The sequence below is a fragment of the Arachis duranensis genome, chromosome 2, assembly GCF_000817695.3.
Source record: "Arachis duranensis cultivar V14167 chromosome 2, aradu.V14167.gnm2.J7QH, whole genome shotgun sequence".
Taxonomy (NCBI): domain Eukaryota; kingdom Viridiplantae; phylum Streptophyta; class Magnoliopsida; order Fabales; family Fabaceae; genus Arachis; species Arachis duranensis.
The window spans coordinates 13,714,066-13,721,303 of NC_029773.3; the positions used below are offsets into that span (position 1 = coordinate 13,714,066).

General features: G+C 38.4%; 1 non-coding gene across 1 annotated transcript; it reads left to right on the top strand.

The window, feature by feature from the left end:
* The first annotated feature begins 3,080 nt into the window (after positions 1 to 3,080).
* Positions 3,081 to 3,189, top strand: LOC127745076 (small nucleolar RNA R71). Its single transcript, XR_008006266.1, has one exon. It is a non-coding gene; the product is annotated as a small nucleolar RNA R71 (small nucleolar RNA).
* Positions 3,190 to 7,238: the final 4,049 nt, after the last annotated feature.

A 7,238-nucleotide genomic window follows, 5' to 3' on the forward strand; every position in this document is an offset into this window, starting at 1 on the left:
AAGATCCCAACTTCTTGGATGGGATTGGTTAGGACTTCGCAACCTCTTCTCCGGATCTCTCTTCAGATTTTCGGATACTCATTCTTCTTAAGCCTAAAAGGGACCTCAGGGATCACCTTCTTCTCTGTCACTACTTCATAGAAGTGGTCTTGGTGGGCTTTGATGATGAATCTTTCCATCTCCCAAGATTCGGAGGTGGTGGCTATGGCCTTTTCTTTCCTCTTTCTAGAGGGTTCTCCAACCTTGGGTGCCATAAGTGGTAATGGAAAGCAAAAAGCAACACTTTCCCACACCAAAATTAAAAGCTTTGCTCGTCCTCGAGCAAAAAATAAATAAAAGAGAAAAATAGAGTAGAAGAAGAAGAAAATAGAAGACGAAGGAAGGAGAAAGAAATTCGCTCAAGGGGGCTTTGATGTGTATGAAAGGTGTGTGTATGAAGGGTTAGAATGAGGGGTTATTTATAGGAGTGGGCTAGGGTTGGGTGCGATCATGGGTGGGATAAATGGGAGGAAAATTTGATTTTGAAGTGGGTGGGGGTTGGTGAGAGTTATGATGGATTTGGAAAGTGATATGGATGTGATTGGACTAGGGTTTATAGGAAAAATGTATGGGGAAGATTGAAAGTAAGAGGGAAAAAGAGGGGTAGGTAAAGATGCTGTGGGAACCACTGGTCCTGAGGGGCTAGGGAATTCAAATTCGCTGCTCTTCTTCATGGGCGTTGAACGCCCAGCACTATGCTCTTGGCTGGCATTCAATGCCAACTATGCTGCCAATTGGGGCATTGAACGCCAGGCTATGCCTCTAGCTGGCGTTGAACGCCAGCAAGTCTGCCAATTTGGGCGTTGAACGCCCAGCCAGTGCACCCTGGCTGGCGTTCAACGCCAGCAAGACACTCTATCCAGAGTGTTCTGTTTTCATTGCTGAACCTTTCTGTCTTTGTTCTGACTGCTTCACATGATCATGAACCTAAAGAAATAACTAAAGAAAAACAAACTTAAGAAATTAGAGGAAATAGAAATAACTAAATAAGATTAGGTTACCTCCCAATAAGCACTTCTTTAATGTCACTAGATTGACAGTTAGCTCCTTACGGAGAATGATATGGGCTCAGAATTTTGCCTCTTACAGTAAACTTTCTTCCTGTCTTCTCATGGATGAGCTCCACATGCTCTAGAGATAAGACACAACTCACTATATGTGGTATGACTGGTTTCTTGGTGAAGACAACTCTCATGCCAGGTGAGAGGCCTTCAGTGGGGACTTTCTTATCCTTCCAGCCTTTAGGTACTTTCTTCTTAGTAACTTTGTTCTCAATGCTTATTGATAGCTGCCCAACACCAAACTTAGAATTGAAGTTTGGGGGTTTAGTAAAGCTTTGCACTAAAAGAGATGGTTAGAACACTAAGTGTTGCACAGTTATCTCTCTTTTTTTAGAGGAAGAGTTGGGGTGAGGCATCTTGAACAAGATGTGATCCTCCCCTAGTTGTAGAATAAGTTCTCCCTTAGCTATATCAATGATAGCATTGGAAGTGGCTAGGAAAGGTCTTCCAAGGATGATGGTTTTATCTTTATCTTTCCCAGTATCTATGATTATAAAGTTTGCAGGGATGTACAGGTCTTCATCCTTTACTAGTGCATCCTCTACTAAGCCATATGCTTTCTTCATTGATTTGTCTGCCATCTCTAGTGAGATATTTACAGCGTATACCTCTAAGAATCCCAACTTCTCCATTACAGAGAGTGGTATGAGATTTATACTTGACCCCAGGTCACACATAGCCTTCTCAAAGGTCATGGTGCCTATGGTACAAGGAATTAAGAAGCGACCGGGATTCGGAAGCTTCTAAGGTAGCTTCTGCTCTACCAAAGCATTGAATTCTTTGGTAAGCACTGGAGGTTCTTCCTCCAAAGTTTTTGTACCAAATAACTTAGCATTCAGCTTTATGAGAGCTCCTAGGTACCGAGTAACTTACTCTTTCCTAGTGTCCTTATCCTCATCAGAGGATGAGTATTCATCAAAACTCATGCACTGCAGGAGTGCATGAAAGGAAACCTCCATGGTCTCTACATGAGCCTTGGCTTCCTTTAATTCTTGGATAGAAATTTCTTCAGTGGATGCTGAACACTCAGTAGGTAAGCCATTACTGGCATTCAACGCCAGTTCTGGTGGTTCTTTAGGCATTGAACGCCCATCATGCATCCCTTCATTGTCGTTCAACGCCATTTCCTTTGCCAAGTTGGGCGTTGAACGCCCAATAAGACCTTCCTTACTGGGTTTCAATGCCAGATCCCCTGCCAGTTTGGGCGTTGAACGCCAGCGAGAAAGCTTTGATGCCTGTTTGGGCTGAACACCCAGTGAGGTATTCTTCACAGTATCAGGAGGAGTCTTAAGGATTCTCTTGCTCAGTTGACCAACTTGTACCTCAAAATTTCTAATGGAGGATCTTGTTTTAGTTATAAAACTATGAGTGGTCTTAGAGAGGTTGGAGACTATAGTTACCAAGTCAGAAAGGCTCTGCTTAAGAGTCTCCATATTCCCTTGAGAAGATGGGAATGGTGGCTTGTTGTTGAACCTGTTCTGGGTTCTTCCACCTTGATTATTGTTGAAGCCTTGTTGAGACTTCTGTTGATCCTTCCATGAAAGGTTAGGATGGTTCCTCCATGAGGGGTTGTAGGTGTTTTCATAGAGTTCTCCCATGTAATTCACCTTTTTTTGGTGGGTTGGTCAGGATCATAAGCTTCTACTTTTGAGGAAGCTTCTTGAGTACTGCCAGCTGCAGCTTGCATTCTAGTAAAATGCTGAGAGATCATATTGACCTGCTGGGTCAAGATCTTGTTCTGAGCCAATATGGCATTCAGAGTATCCACTTCAATAACTCCTTTCTTCTAAGGGACCCCATTGTTCACAAGATTTCTCTCAGAGGTGTACATGAATTGGTTGTTTGCAACCATCTCAATGAGTTCTCTTGCCACTTTAGGCATTTACTTCAGGTAGAGTGATCCACCAGCAGAACTGTCCAATGATATTTTGGACATCTCAGACAGACCATCATAGAAGATACCTAGGATAGACCATTCTGAGAGCATGTCAGGAGGACACCTCCTGATCAGTTGCTTGTATCTTTCCCAAGCTTCATAGAAGGATTCACGTTCTTTTTGCCTGAAGGTATAAACTTCCACTCTGATTTTGCTCATCCTTTGAGGAGGAAAGAATTTGGCCAAGAAAGTATTGACCAACTTTTTCCAAGAGTCTAAGCTTTCTTTAGGTTGAGAATCCAACCATATTTTAGCTCTATCTCTAACAGCAAAGGGAAATAGCATAAGTTTATAGACCTCAGGATCCACTCCATTAGTCTTAACAGTGTCACAGATTTGCAAGAATTTCGACAGGAATTCGTGTGGATCTTCCAGTGGAAGTCCATGGAACTTACAATTCTGTTGCAAAAGAGAGACTAACTGAGGCTTAAGCTCAAAGTTGTTTGCTCTAATGGAAGGTATGGAGATACTTCTTCCATAGAAATCAGAGGTTGGTATGGTGTAGTCACCAAGAACCTTTCTTGCATCTCCTCCATTATTAGCATTGTCTGCCATGTCTTCAGCGTCTTGTTTGAAATTTTCTGAGAGGTTACTTCGGAGTGTTGTGCTTTAACTTGTTGTAAACGCCTCCTTAGAGTTTTCTCAGGTTCAGGGTCAGGATTAAAGAATAGTTTTTTATTTCTGTTCCTGGTCATAAACAAGAAAAAGAAGACAAGAAAGAAGAAGAATGGGAACTCTATGTCCAAGAACAGAGGACTCCCTGTGAGATGTAAAGAAGAGTGAAGATAGAGAAGAGAGAAGAAGAATTCGAAAAGAGAGAGGGATAGAAATTCAAAAATTAGAAGTAAAAAGAGAAAATATTTTTGTTTTTATTTTTATTTATTAATTAAATTCGAAAATAAAATTATTTAACTAAAAAGATTTGAAAATTAAATGATGAATTTTTGAAAAGAAGAGAGAGAAAGAGAGAAGATATTTTCAAAAATTAGAAGAGAGAAGAATTAGTTATGAAGGTTTGAAAAAAGAAGAAAGAGAAAACAAGTAACTAATTAAAAAAGATATGAAAACAAGATAAGATAGAAGATTAGAAAAGATTTGAATTTAAAATTTAAAATTAGAAAAGATAAGATAGAAATTGCAAAGATTTGAAAAAGATTTGAATTTAAAATTTGAAATTAGAAAAGATAAGATAAGAATTTGAAAAGATTTGAAAAAGATAAGATTTAAAATTTGATTTTTGAAAAAGATTTGATTTTGAAATAAGATAAGATAAGATTTTTGAATTTTTAAAGAAAGATAGAAAGATAAGATAGTAATTTGAAAAAGATATGATTTTTGAAAATATTTGAATTTGAAATTTAAAACTAAGATAAGATAAGATAATGATTTTGAAATTAAAATTTGAAAAATTTGTTGTAAATTTCGAAAATTAAAGTAAAAAGATAGGAAATATATATATTTTTTTATTTTTTGAATTAATGAAGAAAGAGAAAAACAAACAAAAAGACACCAAATTTAAAATTTTTAGATCTATGACATCTAGAATTCGAAAATTACAAAGAAAAACACAAAGAGACACCAAACTTAAGAATTTTAAGATCAAAACAAGAAGAAAAACAAGAACACTACTTTGAAGATCAAGAAGAACCCAAGAACAAAACTTAAGGAATTCAAAGAAAACAAGAACATACAAAGCACATCAAACTTAAAAATTTTGAAAACCAAAGACACAAATTTCGAAAACTTTAAAAGAAAAGACACAAGAAGACACCAAACTTAAAGATTGACACAAGACTCAAACAAAAGACACTATTTTTGAATATTTTTTTCTTGAAAAAGACTCAAGAAATTCGAAAAAGACTCAAACAAGAACGAGAACAAAGACTCAAACAAAAGATCAAGATTAATAAAGAAAAGAAAAGGTTTTTGAACATTTTTTAAACTTTTTTTTTCAAAAAAAGAAGAAGAAAATAAAAGACTTAAACAAAATTAAAAACAATACCTGATCTAAGCAACAAAATAATCCGTTAGTTGTCCAAACTCGAACAATCCCCGGCAACGGCGCCAAAAACTTGGTGCGCGGAATTAAACTTCACACAACTGAACCAACAAGTGCACTGGGTTGTCCAAGTAATACCTGAGTGAATCAGGGTCGATCCCATGAGGATTGTGATTTGAAGCAAGCTATGGTTATCTTGTAGATCTTAGTCAGGCGGATAGAAAAGTTGGTTGGTTGTTTAAACGCATAAAAAGAAAATAAATAAAACGTTACTCAGTGATGGTGAATGCAATGATATGAAGATGGTTAAAGCTTGGAGATGCTTTGTTCTTCTGGATAATTCCGGTCTTACTGTCTTCTTCAACTGTGAATGATTTCTTCTTTGGCAAGCTGTACGTGATCAACGCCTTTCTTGAGAGGTCGCCAATGCTCTTCCAGATCTGAACCCTAAGGTTAGTGCGGATCCAGTCTGATTGAGGGTGAAGCTCCTACAGTTCATTCCCCTTGATGATCCTACTCAAAATGCCACAAACAAGGTCGAATATTCCGGATCAGAGAATGCTGCGCCTTTGGTTCTAGCCTCTGCCATAAAGACTCTAATATCCCCATACCTCGGCTGAACTGGTGTCTCGAGAAGTCCCCAATGAAGTCGTGGATTAGTCGTCTAAGAGATGTATAATCAAGCTAGTGGTTCATCATTGTCCAATGAAAGACTCACTCTGAACCCATGTAGAATGAGATAACCTTATGCCAGTTCAACGCATTCATAAGGATGAAGAACGAAGATACATCTTAGAATAGAGAATCAAACACAGATTAAAGATAAAACAGTAATACTTTATTAATCCATAAAACTCAACAGAGCTCCTCCCCTCAACCTAGGAGGTTTAGAGACTCATACTGATAGAAAATACAATGAAAATGTGTAAACTATTCGATCCTCTTTAAAAGTGTAAAAGTTTTCAAATAAATACTAGGCTAATGACTAAGGATTACATAAAGGGGTAAAACAGTCTTTTAGTGCAAAAATCCACCTCTGGAGCCCTCTTGGTGAGTGTTTGGGCTGAGCCTTGAGTGTCTCCACGAGCTAGGGTGGCTCCTTGGCGTTGAACGCCTGCTTGGGGGTCCTTTTTGGGCGTTGGAACGCTGGCTACTCCCTTGTGGGCGTTAGACACCAGAATAGGGCAAATGACTGGTGTTGAAAGCCAGTATTGGGCCTTCAATTCTGAAGCAAAGTATGGACTATTATACATTTCTAGAAAGCCCTAGATGTTAGCTTTTCATAGCCATTAAGAACGCTCCATTTGGACTTCTGTAGCTCCATAAAAGTGCTTTCGAGTGCGAGGAGGTCAGCTTCTAACAGCATCTACAGTGCTTTTTCTGCCTCTGAATCAGACTTTTGCTCTAGCTCCTCATTTTCAGCCAGAAAATACCTGAAATTGCATAAAAACACACAAACTAAAAGTAGAATCCAAAAATGTGAATTTTGCACTAAAACCTATGAAAACTTAATAAAACTTAAACAAACATACTAAAAACTATATGAAAATGATGGCAAAAAGCGTATAAAATATCCGCTCATCACTATTCCATGTGCATGTTTTAGAGATTTATCTGTCATTTGTAATGCTATCTTTGTTGGTTGTGCCTCTTGGATTTGTAGCTTCTTGGTGCGCGAAATTGTGAACAATACTTTTTCACAACTCTCATAATCTCCGGTAATGGCTCCAAAAACGTGGTAGCTCAATACCATGGCATTACACAACTTCGCACAACTAACCAGCAAGTGTACTGGGTCGTCCAAGTAATAAACCTTACGTGAGTAAGGGTCGATCCCACGGAGATTGTTAGTATTGAAGCAAGCTATGGTCATCTTGTAAATCTTAGTCAGGCAAACTCAAATGTATATGGTGATGAACGAAAATAACACAAAGGTAAAGATAGAGATACTTATGTAATTCATTGGTAGGAACTTCAGATAAGCGCATGAAGATGCCTTCCCTTCTGTCTCTCTGCTTTCCTACTGCCTTCATCCAATCCTTCTTACTCCTTTCCATGGCAAGCTTAAGCAAGGGTTTCACCGTTGTCAGTGGCTACCTCCCATCCTCTCAGTGAAAGCGATTGCATATGCTCTGTCACAGCATAGCGGAATTCATCTGTCGGTTCTCAATCAGGCCGGAATAGAATCCAGTGATTCTTTTGC